At 40.9% G+C, this 19,190-nt stretch overlaps 1 protein-coding gene across 1 annotated transcript in view; it reads left to right on the top strand.

Moving 5' to 3' along the window:
• The first annotated feature begins 6,022 nt into the window (after window positions 1-6,022).
• The window catches only part of mapkap1 (MAPK associated protein 1), a 438,131-nt gene continuing 424,963 nt past the window's right edge, over window positions 6,023-19,190 (top strand). The window contains exon 1 of the mRNA XM_051932333.1: window positions 6,023-6,247. The gene's annotated coding sequence lies outside the window, so the exon portion shown is untranslated. The remainder of the gene's footprint in view (window positions 6,248-19,190) is intronic.

The raw sequence follows: 19,190 nt of genomic DNA, 5'->3' as shown, positions 1-19,190 counted from the left end.
AATTCATTAAGTCCATGGCAAGCAAGACACCCGCCAACACACAGAGCCCCGCCCACCAACAATTCACTAAATAGCCGACCATGGCGCGAGAGCGAAAGCATTTGCCAAGAATGTGTTCATTAATCAAGAACGAAAGTCAGAGGTTCAAAGAAGATCACATACCGTCGTAGTTCCGACCATACACGATGCCGACTGGCGATCCGGCGGCGTTATTCCCATGACCCACCGGGCAGCCAACCTGGTAACCAAAGTCTTTGGGTTCTGGGGGGGAGTATGGTTGCAAAGCTGAAACTGAAAGGAATTGATGGAAGGGCATCACCAGGTGTGATGCCTTTGGCTTAATTGGACTCAACATGGGAAACCTCACCCGGCCCGAACGTGGCTCACAGGTGCATGCGACTGAGGCGGTGTGTGGAAAATGAACAGTCAACGTGACTCACAAGTGCACCACATTGGCAGCGTAGCCAATATTGCCAAATTGAGTTAAATAATTTACTGCGTATTGGGTTATTTTTATGATACAACTAACAGCGGTATAATATTTGTCGGACTAAAATACGTTCGTCTCGCACAGATTGACTTCATCGGTGTCCTCGTTTACGAGATTTTTAAAAATTAAAACATATTTAATCATTTCTTTACATAAAAAAATAATTAAATAAAAATAAATAATTTATTCTTTGTTTTTGGGATTAGAATTACTACCAAAAACCACACAAGGCATTTTAACAGTTATTAAAGCAAAACTGCAAATATTTCCTCGATGTTAGCCGAACACATGCAAATCTTATGGAAGTAAAAATGATAGGATACCGCGACACCACATGAGTATCATACCTTTGTTAGTTGTATCATGGGCTATTCTCGTCTATCTTATATTATGCAGGGGGCGCAGAATTATTCCAGGGAGAAAAGTGGGGGCGCGAAATACGAAAGTTTGATTTAAGATATGAAGAGGTAGGGGAAGTGACGGAGAAGGTGGTAGAGATGATAACGGCGCCCATACGCGTGTGCCACATGGCTGCCCTGCTGACTGCTGCCAAGAGTTGATTCTATAATAAAATAAAATAAAAATAAAAAGAGGAATAACCTTGGAGGTCAATCATCACACCAAATGCAGACAGTAGACATCACGTAGTATATGTGTTGTGTGGACGAAGACACCAGACAAGACAGCAGGTGTGGTTATATAGCAGCTTTTATTCTTTAGTGTCACAGTGAGCAGAGTTTCAGAAAGCAGGCAATCAATATTACTTGACAGCCTCAGGGCTCTTCTGAACCCCGTCTGTTGGGTGGGGCAAAGTTTTATACCCCTAGAACTCGTGATTTAATATCATTATGGAATGCAACAGTCATCTCTCAAGGCTGAAGTTTTAAGCAGCTTCATTTCTAAAACAATGATCTGCTTAGCCCTCTCAAAGTACACCGTGTCCTTGACTGAAGTTTCTAAGCTTTGCAGAAAGATATTGGTGGCTTGCAGCTGCAAAGAGAAAAATAATAAAATAGGTAGGCGCAGGCTTTTCATGATAAGAGGAAACGGGATAAGGCAGACTCATGTTTTGGAATGCTTAGACCTTGAGTCCTTTGGACAAATATTTTTCTGTTTGCTCAGCAAGGCATGTTTTTAAAGCTTACTTCTGCTTAAGTTCTTTGACAAGGATTAGTACAAGGGAACGAAGAGAACATTCACCTTTCACAGTTGCAAATTTCAGGTCAATTGGTCAAACGGTTTGCGAGCTACAGGTGATTTGTGAATTTGCCCTTGGGATTAATAAAGTATCTATCTATCTATCTATCTATCTATCTATCTATCTATCTATCTATCTATCTATCTATCTATCTATCTATCTATCTATCTATCTATCTATCTATCTATCTGATTTAAAATCCTGGACAGACAAATGTACAGCCACAGTAGCCTATTATATATAAAAATATAAAATCCAATGTCTGTACGTCTGTCCACTTTTCACGACAGGATTACTTAATGGATTTAGATTGAGTTTTTTTCTATAATTCACTTGAACATTCCGGTTGATTTTGCGACTTCTCTCTTTTCGTTATGTATCACAGTGTGCTTGCTGCGCCGATTTATTTGCGTGAATCCGAGAGAGGCACAGCGGGCCGAGGGGAGGGACCTTCCTCACTCACTTGCCAGCTTCGGTGTTCCTTAACTCCGCTTAGCTAGCGAACGAGAGAACAATTGAATTCAACTTTGTTTGATATTTAAAATAAAGTGTTACTTAGGTCTTGATGAGTTTGAGTCCGGATATTCTCTTAAGTGTATGCCACATTGAAAAGATAGATTGCAATTCAGATTGTGGATCGTGATTTTGTGTTAAAAGGATTGTGATATGATTTTTTGGAAAGATCACTCTCCCCTAATTTGACTAATCATGTTTTCAAATTTATGTAGGATTCATGAACCCTTTGGCAAGCTACTTGGAAAGGGGTTGCCAGCTACCGGTAGCTCGCGAGCGACATGTTGGAGACCCCTGGTATAGAGTTTAGCAGTGATTGCAGAATCTTGTAGCGAAAGACAGACTCATTTAAAGAAGCAACAGCATTGCTTCTTGAATACTTGCACAGACAATAATTTCAGGGTGATATGATACTGTGAAATACTCACCTGTTCTTCATCTCTTTAGTCCTGGAGTCCCCAACTCCTGGAGGTCCCCAGTGGCTGCAGGCTTTCATTCTGACCCTTTTCTTAATTAGTGACCTGTTTTGGCTGCTAATTAACTTCTTTTGAAATCATTTTAATTGACTTGTTTTTTAAGATTTCTTCATTGTTCCTCACAGTTGCTTCATTTCTTTCCTTAAATGACACCCAAACAGAACTGTAATGTGAAGTGAGGGAGCCAACAGAAGACCAACTAAGTCAGGGCCTCAAACTCCAACCAATTTCACTCCAACCAGTTGCTTAATTAGGTTCTGATTCTTGTCGTTAATTAAACCCGCTCTTTAATTCCATGGCTTGTTGCTGCTGTCATTGTGCAATAGCAGACATTTCTGAAATTGTGTAGATGCCACATAGGCTGGACGTGCATCCGGGCCAGAAGAGGGGATGGTTCCTTACCCAGAGGGGAGACTCATAATAGACAGATAAGAATCCCGGCCAGGGAGGAAGAAGGGATCAGTCCCGGAAGGAAGGAACAAAAGGGATGGACGGACGGCCCACTGTGAGAGAAAGATGTTGCTGGAGGCTTTTTATTCCCCCAGCATGCTAGATGACAGCAGCCCCAGATGTCGGTGCCCAGTTGGAAACCTGCAAAGCATGCTGGGAGATGTAGTCGGACAGAACAGACCTGCTGGAGTCACTGGGGGCTATGAGAGGGCGCTGCAGGGAGACAAGCTCCCTGTTATAACGGACTTCCGTGTGATCTGAAAGTGCTTCCATCGGGCAATCACCCTGATGCCAGAAGTACTCCTGGGTCTGTAATAATGGGGACGGAGCTGGGAGGTAGAGAGGCAACACTTGACTGGAGGAGGGCAGTGCGGTGGTAGGAGAGTTATTGTGAGGAGAGGAAAAAACCTGTGTGTTGTGCTTATTGTAACATATTTAAGGTATTCTGGTTAATAAACCAACCTTTATTTGAACCCGAGACTGTGCTTGTGTGTTCGTGTTGGGGTTTGGGCCATTGGCGCTCTGGTTTCCATCACAACTGGTAAAATGTTTTGGGGACCTGAGCAGATCCTCATTCCTAAGACCGCCATATTTCTTTATTTTCAGATATGGTATGATGGACACAGTTTGCTAGTCATGTTTAGGGTCATTTTGTATCTCATTATTGTTTGGCATCTAATTAAGGAAAAAAACGAAACAATTAAGGGGTCTGGGTCTTCAAGAGCAAGTCAATTAAAATTAATTCAAAAGAAGCTAATTAGGAGCAAAAACAGGTCACTCATTAAGAAAAGGGTTGGAATGAAACCTACAGCCACTGGGGTCCTCCAGGACCGGAGTTCGGGACCCCTGCTTTAGCGCATGTCACATGGGCACATTTGAAACGAAGCACCTCTGAGTGATAGATAGATAGATAGATAGATAGATAGATAGATAGATAGATAGATAGATAGATAGATAGATAGATAGATAGATAGATAGATAGATAGATAGATAGATAGATAGATACTTTATTAATCCCAATGGGAAATTCACATTCTTCAGCAGCAGCATACTGATACAATAAATAATATTAAATTAAAGATTGATAATAATGCAGGTGAAAAACAGACAATAACTTTGTATAATGTTAAATGTTAACGTTTACCCCCCCGGGTGGAATTAAAGAGTCGCATAGTTTGGGGGAGGAACGATCTCCTCAGTCTGTCAGTGGAGCAGGACGGTGACAGCAGTCTGTCGCTGAAGCTGCTCTTCTGTCTGGAGATGATACTATTAAGTGGATGCAGTGGATTCTCCATAATTGATAGGAGCCTGCTGAGCGCCCTTCGCTCTGCCACAGATGTTAAACTGTCCAGCTCCATGCCAACAATAGAGCCTGCCTTCCTCACCAGTTTGTCCAGGCGTGAGGCGTCTTTCCTCTTAATGCTGCCTCCCCAGCACACCACCGCGTAGAAGAGGGTGCTCGCCACAACTGTCTGATAGAACATCTGCAGCATCCTATTGCAGATGTTGAAGGACACCAGCCTTCTAAGGTAGTATAACCAGCTCTGTCCTTTCTTGCACAGCGCATCAGTATTGGCAGTTCAGTCTAATTTATCATCCAGCTGCACTCCCAGATATTTATAGGTCTGCACCATGGTGGGCAACTCAGCCTTTATTAGATTGGATTAGATATACTGCGGTGGGCTGGCACCTGCCCGGGGTTTATTTCCTGCCTTGTGCCCTATGTTGGCTGGGATTGGCTCCAGCAGACCCCCGTGACCCTGTAGTTAGGATATAGTGGGTTGGATAATGGATGGATGGATGGATTAGATATATAAACTTTATGAATCCCATGAGGAGAATTCAAATGCATACAGCTGCAGAAACCTAAAAAAACAAGAATACAGACTCACAGGACAGATAATATGGCCAATCAATCAATCAATCAATAAAAATAAACTTAATGAGAACATCAATTGGAAGCATTGAATTGTTTAACAGCAGTGGGCAGAAAAGACCCCCAGAGGTGCATCTTAGTACCCCGCGATAGAATTAGCCCGTGTTTTAAAATGCTCCAAGACAGCGCCCCCTGGAGGGGATATTTCATGATGGCATCCTCTTTTCCACCACAGCTTCCAGTGTCTCCTGGGTCTGCCTTGTGATGGTGCAGGCTTTCCTGATAAGTTTGTTCAGGAATTGTGCCTTTTTGTGCTCAGGTTACTTTCTCAGGAGACTGCAGAATAGAACACCACACTAGCAGAAACAGATGAGAAGTCAGTACAAGCACTATTGCCATATCAAGTACATCTACTTATATTCAGAATAGAACAATACAGGTATAAGATGCCTTGTTTAAAAGTCTGCAGCCTCTATGCTGTGTCATCAGTATTTTTGGAAGTTTCATATAATGGCATATAGACAAAATTTTACTTTGAGTTATAGATATTTTGCATGTCTTTGGAACCTCCTCCTCCTTTTGGAATAAAAGCACACTATAACTTAAATAAAAGATTATTGTGATGCGGGACAATACGTCACCACGAGTACTGCGAACCACGCGACAAGCACATTACACGCACACTGGGCCAACCCCGGGCGCACGCGCCGCAGCAGACCAACACAGTTGGCTCCGCCCTCTCTCGGTAGCTGGCGTACTAGAACTGGCGCGCAAAACGTTTTGCTCAATGAAGTTGCAACTCTTTTCTCGGGAGGACGTCTGGATTGACAGCTAATCACCCAATGAAAGGAATGAGCGTTACTATCCCGCCTCCAACTTGGCCACCCTTCAGCTCCCACCGCCCTCACAAAGAGTTCTTTAATCTCATTGGTGCAGTCCATGTCAATCAAATTCATGCAGTGTTTTCATTGTTTAAAATGCACGCCGGTCAATGTGGTTGGCTTACGCGTCCCTACCTGTCCGTTCGAAGCCGAGGGGTTTGCACTTCCGCTGTCATCGTGAACCATTAGTAAAAAAGAGAGTGGCGATGAAAAAAGCAGGAAATGGACCCACTGTGGAGTTTGTGATTGGGAAGTGCTGAGCTGTTGTTGTGGTCGTATACGCGGGTGGACTTGAAGAGCTATGCCCAGCTGATACAGACGTGGCGGTGCTGTCTCTCCGGCTCTGGCAAGGCGGGCGTGAAGGTAGGTTTTTAGCTCGGATCACCACCGGACTCCCCCCGGCGTCACTTGAGGCAGGCCGGGGTGAAAGTGTGAGCTTAGGAGGCTTGACTGGAGGTAGACGTAGGGTATAACGGCGCCGTGGAGCTTGGGAGCCAAGTGAGGCCCAACTATGGAACCGTAAGGTGAGGAGCCACCGTTGAACTCCGCCCAAGCAAACGAGGGACGGTCGGACTGCAGCTGAACCAGGAAAAAGGAGCTCAAGTGGAGCTCCAAGATACCAGCGCAGACAGTGCTTTTTGGAATATCCAAATTGGGTAGGCTTGGAGATGAATTGCAGAAAGAATTGACTATTAGGAACTGAAAAAATGAGCCCAGAGCTGCAGTAGAGTGTGGATCTGCTCGGAGCAGCGCTTTCACAAGTCACTGGGCAAAACCAGGGTGAAGGTCTGCCAAAAAAGCCAGATGTTAGGGAAACGAGAATAGCCCCAGGATTCGTGACGTGACTCTTGAAGAATAAAGCAATTCTGTTTGTCAGAGTTAACTAGGATAATGCATTAAAAGACGAACTGTATGATGCTTTTTATTGAGTAAGAGTGTGGAATTCCTTATTCGGACACAGCGGTTACAGTTCCAAAAATGGGATCAAAGTTCAACTAAAAGCAGTTTTTAAATTATAATAAATCTCTAGATGCACTGGAACAGAGTGGGAAATGCCTTTAAACATGAACTCGGTCATTTTTAATAGTCAAGTGAAAGACCCTGGTGAACCCTTCGTCCTGTTGTTACCCAAGCTTATGGAGAACTTTGTTTCCATATCAAACTTTACTTGGCATATCTGTTCCTGACACTCAACCGGTTAAGCCAAATAGTCATAATTGACCTCAGCTTCACTTCACTTCATCTCTTGCGGTCCAACGTGCTTAATGTAGACCAATGTTTTAAATGGTCTGTTCCCCACGTGTTGTTGGACACCACATGGGTCATCAGCTTAAATGGAATTAGCCATTGCTTTAATTTTTTAGGGAGCTGCTGATTGCAAATTTTCGTTCTGCACCCAGTCATAGTGACTGCATACTGATCAACTGAAATGACACAAGTTCAGTTATGAGCAGACAACAAGCTGTTGTGCACCGCAGACTTCATTAAGAAAGCCATCGAACATGGACAAGTTGTCATATCCCATGTTGCATCATCACTTACTCTGAAATCTTCGATTACACAACAACCTCACAAAATTAATTAAAAAAAAAAAAAAAAACCTGGGCCACCAAACGGGACTGTTAAAAGAACAAGCAACCCAGATTTTTAGAGGCGTGTAGTGGCCTTTGTGCGTTGTCTGTGGTGTGATAATACTAAACGACAGCATGAAGCCGTCAGCTACAACTAGCTCTTACTGCGTAAATGAGGGCTACAGTCTTAGAAAACTCTGTAGCACAAGAGTGATCTTAAACTAATGCCAGATGGGCATTTATTTTTTTATTTTTCATGATTCTGTTGTTTCTTTAGCTGAGTGTGCTTGCATTAAACTCCACACTGGCTACCACGGACTGATAGAACATTTCCAGTAGCTTGCTGCACACATCAAAAGACTTAAGTCTCCTTACCAAGGGCAGTCTGCTCTGGCCCTTCTTATACAGCGTCACTGTGCTATCAGACCAGTCCAGCTTGTTGTTTATATGGACCTCTAGGTACTTGTAGCTCTGCACCACTTTCATGTCCTCCCCCTGGATGGTGACCGGTCTCGGAGGCTTCTTGGAATGCATGAAGTCCACCACCAGCTCTTTTGTTTTGCTGATGTTGAGTTGCAAATTGTTATCTCTGCACCACAAGACAACGACCTTCCTCTACTCTGACTCGTCTCCATTATTAATGCAGCCTATGATGGACGAGTCATCTGAAAGTTTCTGTAAATGCCAAGTGTTATGCTGAAAAGCTGTGGTGTAGAGGGGTGAACAGGAAGGGAGACTGGACAGTTCCCTGAGATGCTCCAGTACTGACACGAGACGAGTAGGAGAAGGTGGAACATTGGACTCATTGATCAAGAGGGGTGAAAGAAGGAAGAGTGTAATATTCTCATGAGTGGGGCACCTACGTGATGAGCAGACCCACACTCTGGAATGACCTACCGAAATTAATTAGATCAGCTGACTCCATGAATTCTTTTAAAAAACAACTCAAAACTCATCTGTTCAGGAAGGCTTTAAACTCTACCTGACTGTATTACCCTTCTCTCAGTTTACCTCTGTCAAGATGCTCATGTAGCCTGTGTTACCATCAGTTATGCTGTCTGTTAGGCTTTTCTCTGAATTCACTATCTTACTCTTCTCTTTATTTATCTGGTTTAGGACAGTGCTATATACTGTATACCCTGTTGTTCATTTTTTAAACTCTGTAAAGCGACTTGAGCATGGGAAAGGCGCTATACAAATAAAATGTAGTATTATTATTATTATCGGGTTCATTTCAAATGTTTTTGCATGTTTTCCTTGCATTTTGTTGACCTGTTGCTTCATTTTCAGCCCTTCGTTTATCCTTCCATTTTGGATGCATGGCTGCTGTGTCTGCCACGGTGCATGATTAGAAAAATTTCTGCGTGCGCCGGTGCGTGTCTCCGAACCTGACGTCTTTTTTGCTGCGTGGTGTTCGGACACAAAGTATAAACCAAGCTTTAGTAGTAAAACTACTATCAAAAAGGATGCTGTTCCTTATCATCATCTTTATTTGTTCACCTGTTAATATGCTAATATTGCAATATAATGTTATGCAATTAAAGTTGTTTTTTTACTTTGTCGTAATCTTAATAGTTTCATTTGTAATATTACAAAACCAGTGTCTAGTGTCAGACTGAAGAGAGTAACAAACCTTCCTGTAGGTGAATGTTTGAATTCTTTTTGTGCCAAGTAAATGAGGACTACAGTCTTGATCTACAGACTTACATGTGTGGTCTTAAGCTATTGTCGGTGGTGTTTTTTTAGGATTCGTTTGTTTCTTCAGCTGAGCGTACTTATATTAAATCTAATACTTTTGTCACTTCTTTGGCCACATCCTGCAGTTTGCACTGCAATGCATATTTGGTGGACTGGTGTGATGCTGGTTTATCGACTTTGGTTCAGACTGTTACGTGATGCTGTGGTTCTTTGTTTATTGGAAAAAGCAGCTTATGCAAATGATTGGTTGGTTAAATTAAGCTTTAAAATACACCATTCAGTGTCAACATAGCCTGCTTGTACTCGTATTCAACAAATAAGTTGATCTGATGCACTCCAAGAGCATTACAAAACTTATAAGTCACTTATTATGGATTATACTTCAGTTATTGTCCATATTTTGTAGAACTGGGCAATACACCAGTTGATCCACTGTACTGGATGAAATTGTTCTTGCTTTTTGAATTTTGCAGTACTGGTTAGAATTAGTTGATCAGATGTAAATATTAGGGGGCTCTGCCTCCTGCTCACTTCACTCGTCAACCCCCGGGTGGGCGCTACACGCAAGCCACTTCGCGAGCATATGGGGAAGCGAATGTACAATTTAAACATTATTTTCATGGGAATTGTTTAATATGCATAATAGACCTAACTATTTTACATTACAGCGAGTAATTAACCATAGTAAAAATAGTATAATGTAATAAATTGAAAGAAAATTATGGGTACTTGTGTACAAAACGGATGGCTGTGAAACCTCCCTCACGGAGCCCAACACTAGAATGTGTAGGGGGAAACCTTATGTAACCTCAATAGCTAGACATTGGCCTCAAAATTGAAACGTAATAAGTTCCAATTGAATGTATGAATTTATATAATATTCCATCCATCCATCCATCCATTTTCTAACCCGCTGAATCCGAACACAGGGTCACGGAGGTCTGCTGGAGCCAATCCCAGCCAACACAGGGCACAAGGCAGGAAGCAAACCCGGGCAGGGTGCCAACCCACCGCAGGACACACACAAACACACCCACACACCAAGCACACACTAGGGCCAATTTAGAATCGCCAATCCACCTAACCTGCATGTCTTTGGACTGTGGGAGGAAACCGGAGCGCCCGGAGGAAACCCACGCAGACACGGGGAGAACATGCAAACTCCACGCAGGGTGGACCCGGGAAGCGAACCCGGGTCTCCTAACTGCGAGGCAGCAGCGCTACCACTGCGCCACCGTGCCGCCTTATAATATTCCAATTTCTGTAAATTTCTCTTTTTTTTTTTTTTTTTATCCCAATAAATACAGTCATATGAAAAAGTTTGGGAACCCCTTTTAGCCTGCATAATAATTGACTCTACTTTCAACAAAAAAGATAAGTGGTATGTCTTTCATTTCCTATGAACATCTGAGTACTGTGGTGTTTTCTGAACAAAGATTTTTAGTGACGCAGTATTTAGTTGTATGAAATTAAATCAAATGTGAAAAACTGGCTGTGCAAAATTGTGGGTTCCCTTGTAATTGTGCTGATTTGAATGCCTGTCACTGCTCAATGCTGATTACTTGCAACACCAAATTGGTTGGATGAGCTCGCTAAGCCTTCATAGACAGGTGTGTCCATCATGAGATATAAAGGTATTTAAGGTAGTCAATCGCAAGTTGTGCTTCCTTCTCTTTGACTCTCCTCTCAAGAGTAACAGCATGGGATCCTCAAAGCAACTCTCAAAAGATCTGAAAACAAAGATTGTTCAGTTTCATGGTTTAGGGGAAGGCTACAAAAAGCCATCTCAGAGGTTTAAACTGTCAGTTTCAACTGTAAGGAATGGAATCGGGAAATGGAAGGCCACAGGCACAGTTGCTGTTAAACCCAGCAGGTCTGGCAGGCCAAGAAAAATCCAGGAGTGGCATATGAGTAGGATTGTGAGAATGGTGACAGAAAACCCACAGATCACCTCCAAAGACCTGCAAGAACATCTTGCTGCAGATGGTGTATCTGTACATCGTTCTACAATTCAGCGCAATTTTCACAAAGAACATCTGTATGGCAGGGTGATGAGAAAGAAGCCCTTTCTGCACTCATGCCACAAACAGAGTCGCTTGTTGTATGCATATGCTCATTTAGGCATTTTGGAACAAAGTGCTTTGGACTGATGAGACAAAAATTGAGTTATTTGGTCATAACAAAAAGCGCTTTGCATAGCAGAAAAAGAACACCTCATTCCAAGACAAACACCTGTTACCTACTGTCAAATTTGGTGGAGGTTCCATCATGCTGTGGGGCTGTGTGGCTAGTTCAGGGACTGGGGCCCTTGTTAAAGTCGAGGGTCTGATGAATTCAACCCAATATCAACAAATTCTTCAGGATAATGTTAAAGCATCAGTCACAAAGTTGAAGTTCCGCAGGGGTTGGATATTCCAACAAGACAATGACCCAAAACACAGTTCGAAACCTACAAAGGCATTCATGCAGAGGGAGAAGTACAATGTTCTGGAATGGCCGTCACAGTCCCCTGACTTGAATATCATGGAAAATCTATGGGAAGATTTGAAGCAGGCTGCCCATGCTCGGCAGCCATCAAATTGAACTGAACTGGAGAGATTTTGTATGGAAGAATGGTCAACAATACCTCCATCCAGAATCCAGACACTCATCAAAGGCTATAGGAGGCGTCTAGAGGCTGTTAGATTTACAAAAGAAGGGTCAACTAAGTATTGATGTCATATCTCTGTTGGGGTACCCAAATTTATGCACCTGTGTAATTTTGTTATGATGCATATTGCATATTTTCTGTTAATCCAATAAACTTAATGTCACTGCTGAAATACTACTGTTTCCATAAGGCATGTCATATATTAAAAGGAAGTTGCTACTTTGAAAGCTCAGCCAATGAGAAACAAAAATCCAAAAAATTAAGAGGGGTTCCCAAACTTTTTCCATATGACTGTATGTTATAAATTCGTCAAAACACTTCTGTTTTCCTTTGTCATGCTGTCTGTTTAGTGCAGAAGTACCAAATTGTGTTTCATGTTGCGTTAGAGTTATTCGTTGTGTTCTATGTTTTTGTTCTGTTTAGCTTTGAAATTAACACGCAAATACTTTTTAAACTTGTACTGTTTAAACTTCAGTAAAAACAATATTTTGAATTAACTTTTCGTCAATCTCGTAACTTCAAACAAAGAATCAAAATTCAATACATCGTTACATTGCAACGTATAACTGCCCGTGAGTGAATATCGTTTCTTTCTCTGTAATAAAAAAACCGACTTTTTCGAATGTTTGTCCCTGTGATTTGTTAATTTTTATCGCAAAAGCTCTTCTTACGGGAAACTGTATACGTTTGGCATATCAAGATCTCTTTTGGTGTCTAATGTTATCTGCCAAAGATGTACTACATTACCTTTCTTGTCGCCTGTTAAACTTTTACATGTCAGAATTGTTCGACTATTTTTGAATGCCACTAATCTTGTCCTATTGCATAGCCCATCATTCAGACATAAATTACGCAATAACATTATGATTCATCCTTCTTTCGACAGCAATTTGGCCGATGGAAGACCGGACGGTGTTAATGGTTATAGATATTCTACAGGATGTTATAAGTTGATGTTTTCATTTTCCGCAGCATCACCACCAACTATTTCAGCATAGTCTATTGATATGCATTTAACCAATTTGCCAATTTGATCATAAAAATTTATAAGAGCTGAGAGCACAGAACTGTGTCTGACAAAAGCATTAATGCGAATGAGAGGTGAGAGGACCGCGGGCGTGGGCTGTTAACGTGAAATGGTGGAAAGGACGACGGGACTTGGAAAAAATCTTTTGGCAATAGTCTCGTCCCATCTCAAGATTTTCTTTTATAATCGAGAGATATGTACACGTTGTGCACGTCTGTACATTCAAAAGAACATTTTGATGTGAATTTATATTGATGTTTTAATGCCTTAAAGGTTAGGCCTTTTGTGTATGGATTTGTATGTGAATTTTGCTTAACAAGGCTAGTCTACACCTTTAACAATACTGAACAGAGTAATGTGCGGCTCAGCCTAATTGATTCATCAGTACTGGCGCCGTCACCCCTTTGGGTCTTTATTGGACTAAGTGTCTTTGATGAAGGATGTACAGTTGACCCTTGATATACGACCGGCCTGACATGCGAACAACTTGATTTACGACCAAAATTTTTATTTTGATTTACGTTTTACGACCAACATCTTGCTTTACGACCTGAATGCGGTCATGTGTATCCGCTCATGCGATTGTAAACAAACAGCCGAGAGCATTTGTAAGCGTCAGTCGGAGCCCAGATACATGTGTTTGTGGACGTAATTTCGGTCAGTGCAGTGATTTATATCATTTTTTTCGATAATTGCTAAGGAAGGAAGAGAAGGTAAAGAAAGCGATCACAATCGAAATGAAGAAGGAAATTGTGTGGAAATATGAGAGTGGTGTTCGTGTGACCGATCTCGCTAATATGTACAGCATGTCGAAATCCACCATCTCGACAATTTTACAAAGAAAAGATTTGTATAAGGAGGCTCCTTCCAAACCACCTTCCATTTCATTCTCCTCCTCCTCCTCCCTTCCTGCAGCCCAAAGATGTCAAATTAAATGGTGAGTACAGTATGAAATTGTTGTTTCTGGTAGACTAGGCACCTCTTATAACTTTTTGGTTAGTACATTAGAAAAATTATTGGTGTTTTGGTAAATTATGCACATTATACAACCCTTTTTTATTATGAAAAGGTTAAGTAAGTGTTGCTGTGGGAGGTTCGGAACGCATTACGGGCATTTCCATTATTTCTTATGGGAAAAATAGTCTTGAGTTACAACCAGCCCACACGAACGAATTGAGTTTGTAAGTTAAGGGTCCACTGTACTTGTCTGTTTAAAGCTGGCAGTTTAATGGCATGCCCTGCGATGGACTGGCACCCTGTCCAGGAGTTGTACCTGCCTTGCACCAGATGCTTCCTGGGATAGTCCCTGCCTGCTGCACGACTCTTAACTGGATAAATGGGTTTGGAAGATGGATGGAGGTTAATGCCACTAGGAGAGTTTGTGCCTTGTCCTGCATTTGATTGGCAGCAGCATGAGTGAATGAGAAAGAAGGTGCATTTTTATCGATTCAGGTTGGAGAGGTTAATACATGGCTTTCAATCCATTTAAGTAGTATTTTAATAGATAAAAGGCAATGAATTAATTGTATTTATTTGTTAAAAGAGTTTGGCTATAAAGTATGATGGATGTTCAAAAAATTTCCGCACATTTATATTTTCGTTGGAAACGTTGAAGCAGGAGGAGTAGTAATACATTAAAAAGTTGGTATGACTCTGGGAAAATTGCATCGCAAACGAAGGTGACCATGTAGAAAAGTGATGTCATTTGTTTTTGAAATTCTTAATAGAGTTAAAGAGTGCAGAAACTTTTTGAACATCCCTCGTATAAATAAATACATTATATTGAAATTGTCAGACTTTTTAATTCTACCATGGATTATTGGCCGTACTGCCAACTGGTAACATTAAGGGTTATCACTAGTTTGTCAAGGAATGGAAGCGAGAGATGATTCTGAATTTCTAAAAGGGGAGAAAGTTGACTCTGCAACTCCTATGAGCGCTCATATATATCTGTGGATAATAACACTTGGAGAAAGTGGATTTGTTGAGTAGACTGTATATAAACAACAGGACGACGAGGCTTTTACAACGGTGGTCTAATATATGAAGTGTGCCGTTAACTAAGTGGTAGTGCTTGGTTGTAAGTGTAAAGATCTGAGTAATTCATGAAGTGGGGAGTTTTTGTCTGATGCGGTGTATGTGCATTTGTTCTAATGGCGCTTGTATTGCAATGGTGGATCAGTGTGAGACAAACTGGATATAAGCAGCTGTGTCTTGTTACTACTGGGATTTCTTTTTTGCTTCTGCAGATTTTCCTATTTTTTTCTCATTGTTCCTACCACAGGAACTTATTTCCGGAACCACAGACTATTTAGAAGCTCAGGAAGGTTTGCAAAATTCCTAACATAGGAAGACTGGTCATTTGTAGATCTTGGTACGGTTTTTTTAGATCCTATTCCCAAGGTGTGTACTTTTTCGTTCAGGCAGAAACTATTGTGGGTGGTGTTTTTGCAAGAACTTGTGCTAATTGGTCAACCACTAGCACAGGTGGCATCTTACAATTCTGTTAGTGGTTTGGAGAGTTACCGGTGAAGATGGAGCGCTGCTCCTGATCGCACTTCATAACGGCCTCCCGTATACACTGCTTCCATGTAGATATCTCTCCCGTGAAGTCACGATCGCTTCGAAGTCATAAAGTGGGGGTTTCTCTGTGAACTCCTGATTGCTGATTTGCTGATTGATTTGCACTTCGTACTGCATTACTGTCCACGTCCATTGCACCTCACTGAAGTGATGATCTCCCACGTTAAGTCGCAATCACTTCAAAGGAATAAGCGAGGAGAGGGTGTTGGTTGGCCCATGAACTGCCAAATGCACCTCACTTTGCAGCTTATTACTCTTCTTTGTACGTCACAGATTTTACCTAAAGATTACAATTCCTGTTGAGCATTGTGAACACAACACTCAAAAGTAGCCAGGGACTACAAGAGGCCCAGCATCTACATTATACAGGAACTCATTGGTTCCTGTGGTTTCAATCAGCCACTACAAAGGTCCCTGTAAGCCAAATAATATCTGATAGATACATGGTTGGATGAATATTAAGTTGTTCTTATCTTGCACTTTGGTGTCTCGCAAGAAGTGGTTTGGCTTTAAGCAAGTAAATCAGTCATCTGAACTAAAATTTAAGCAAAGTTGATGTAGCCCTCTGATCTCAGCAATCGTACAAATCTAAAGTGATATTTTGGAAAAATCGGGAGTGGTCTCCCCTCGACTTTCTCGTATGCTCAGATATGTGGATGGATATTTGAGGAGTAAAGCGCAAGACTGATTATATTTTTATATTATGTACATTAAAGAACCATCAACAACAAATCAAATCAAATTAATAATATATTGAACAATTATTGTAAAAGTAATGTTGAAAAAAATCAGACACTTCAGCTGCATGAATAAAAAAGTACCATTTCTGTTGAGCGGAAATATCTCAAAAGTTGATAGAAATCTACATTTTATATCTAATACTTGTATGCAAAATTTGGTTGACCTAAGTGAAAGTATACTCAAGTTATCGTGTTTACATACACAGAAACACAGATATAATTCCAAAAGTGGTATTTTCAGACTCGGGGAGGTCTAAAATGTTGAAATTCATCAAAATCTCGACATTGAATTTTTAGTTGACTAGGGGTTGACCTCTCTTTGTTCACTAACCCCTTGGCCCCATGAAGCGCTACTCGCTGTTGTAAAAAGGGGGGCTAAATGCACCTCAGGGAGATGTGGCCGCTCCTCCGCAACCCCTCTTAAACGGTGATACAATGGGAATCAAATAACAGTTGTTTTTTTTTTATTTTTTACCTTCTCTTTGCTCGATCAGCTGCTGGCTTGCTGCTGCTCCTGTGCGGCGTGATCTGCATTTCGTGCGGCTCATCGGACGTTTTAAAGTCACTGCTTTGTCTGTCTTCTCCCCCAGACATCCTCAAACACTATTCGATCTCTTTTTGCTGTTCTGTTATTTCACCGAGTATTTTCCGTTTGTTTGCGCTAATGCGATCTTTTACTCTCATTTTTTGAGACTTTCGAATTTTTCTACTTCCATTATCTCTAACCTGCTCTGCATGTGTATCATGGGACTTGTTTCCAAAGGTTGTAAGTATGATGTGACTTGTCTGTATCACGGGACGTGAAAGTGTCTCTCTTCAAAAGATCATGTCTCGTCCCAAGTTTTTTTTTTTTTTTATAATAGAGATATTATAATAATTCATATATGAGAAAGTAAAAAGACAAAATTTTATCCTTTTATTTGGTGTCCCTGAAGCTTTATTGACTTGGTGTTAGACTGCGATGATTAAATGTACCCTTAATATTATTGAGCAATGTATTTGAATATCTGCTTATTTTTATTACAATCTTCAAACCTTATTTTTTGGCTAATTTCACAGCCCTACATTACTTAGGTTCCCTTTCTCTTGTTTTCTTTAATGGTCTGAGGCCATTCATTGTGTAAAATATGTAAAAGCAGAGTAGATTAGAAAACGGTCAAAAATTTCTTCTTCTTATATTAGAGGAGGTTTACATAGTTTAAGCAAGTTGGTAAAAGATGTGACTCTTCATTGTGTCTTTTTCTTATTCCTTAGTGATTTTTGAAATTTTGTTCCTTATTTGATAGAAATGTGAGAGTTTTATAACTACACTAAAAATAGATTGTCCATTAATACTTAGTATTATAGTTTTATCTACGGTATATACCAATCAATTTTGCCAGAAGCATGCAGAATTCTCTAACCTCACTTACAATCTCATTGTTGTAACCTCTGTGTGTAACATGACACCCAAGCAGAGTGCAGAAATACAAACTCTGTGAATAAAGGTAATTTGTCTGTGATTGGATATGGCGTGCAAAATATGATCTCATCTTGGGACAATAATGCTGAGGTAGAGTTTTAGACAAAGATGGAGAGGGCAGTTCTCTCAAAACCTCTTTCCATTAGTGCATGCGAGCATTTGAATCTAGTTATTGTTGAGGTTTTTTGTGGTCCACTCTGTCACTGATTTTTTATTTTCTTTTAACATGTTGATCTACTAGGCTTCAGCCTCAGTTAGCACCTGAAAATGGCAGGCCCGATCACAATGGTTTGCAAACTGTATTTGACTGCAGGTGTTTGTTCCCACCAACTACTGTTTTTAATGAAATTCCCAGCCTATTTAAGAAAGTTATTACCGTATATACTCGCGTTTAAGTTCTCCTGCACATAAGTCAGGGCTTGATTTTACCGTATAATTTCTGGCATTTTATAATAATAATAATAATAATTCATTCATTTATATAGAGCTTTTCTCACTACTCAAAGCGCTCAGCAATAATGTCTGCCATATAAGTTGAATGCGGAAAACTAACGCCTACCTGAGAGAGTAACCATGGAGCACATGGCCTTTTGTTTTTCTATGTATTGCGCCTACGTGACCACACGGTAATACCCAAACTATTCCGAAGCGACATTTGCACTGTTTTGTGTTTTTTGTATCTCACATCCTCGTACACCTTTATCATAAGAGCATCCTTTGTCTGAAATATTTTCTTTGCTCTCCACACCAAATGCCAATGGTTAACAAACCAATGTATAAAGATAAACATAAATAATAAGTAGCAAATAGATAATAAGTAACACAGGCAGCATAAAGTATAAACACAGAAGTGTAAAGTGTAATGTGCAGGTAAATGTGTGATAGACAATTTAAATACAGTTGGGTGAGGTAGATAGAATGAGGTGATCCGTGGTTATAAAGTCCAGTCAGTTATTTAGGAGTCTAATGGCCTTGGGAAAGAAAGAGTTCTTTAGTCTGGAAGTCCTGCAGTTTCTTTCAATTCTTTATTGTCATGTGTACAAGTACCATGTACAATGAAATGCTTGCTCACATGTGCCCCCATTTAAGCAAACAGAGATTAACACTTTGACCATGTGGTATGAGTAAACTCCTATCTCATTGAGCCAGTCAAGATATGACATAGGAGAAAACAAAACGCCTATTCCAGGATACCTCTGGTATAGACAAAGGTAGCTTAGTCTTAGTTACAGTAATCCCTCACCTATCGCGGGGGTTACGTTCCAGAGCCCCCCGCGATAGGTGAAAATCCGCGAAGTAGCGACCTATATTTATTTTATTATTTATACATATTTTAAGGCTTTATAAACCCTTCCCACACTCTTATAAACCTTTCTCACTCTCTTGTTAACCTTTCCCACGCTCTTATAAACACTTCCTATGCTCTTAAACACTTTCTGCATTCTTAAACACCGCAGACCAACACTGCACGCAGCGATCAGACGTCAATGTGTCTGCAATCGCTTTGTGAAGGGGGGCAGCTGAACTCTGAGCAGAGCAGAAATGGACTTTGTGCTGCTTCTGCCAAAATGTCAG

This window comes from Erpetoichthys calabaricus, chromosome 9, assembly GCF_900747795.2.
Source record: "Erpetoichthys calabaricus chromosome 9, fErpCal1.3, whole genome shotgun sequence".
NCBI lineage: Eukaryota > Metazoa > Chordata > Cladistia > Polypteriformes > Polypteridae > Erpetoichthys > Erpetoichthys calabaricus.
This window is presented reverse-complemented; position numbering and strand designations above follow the sequence as displayed.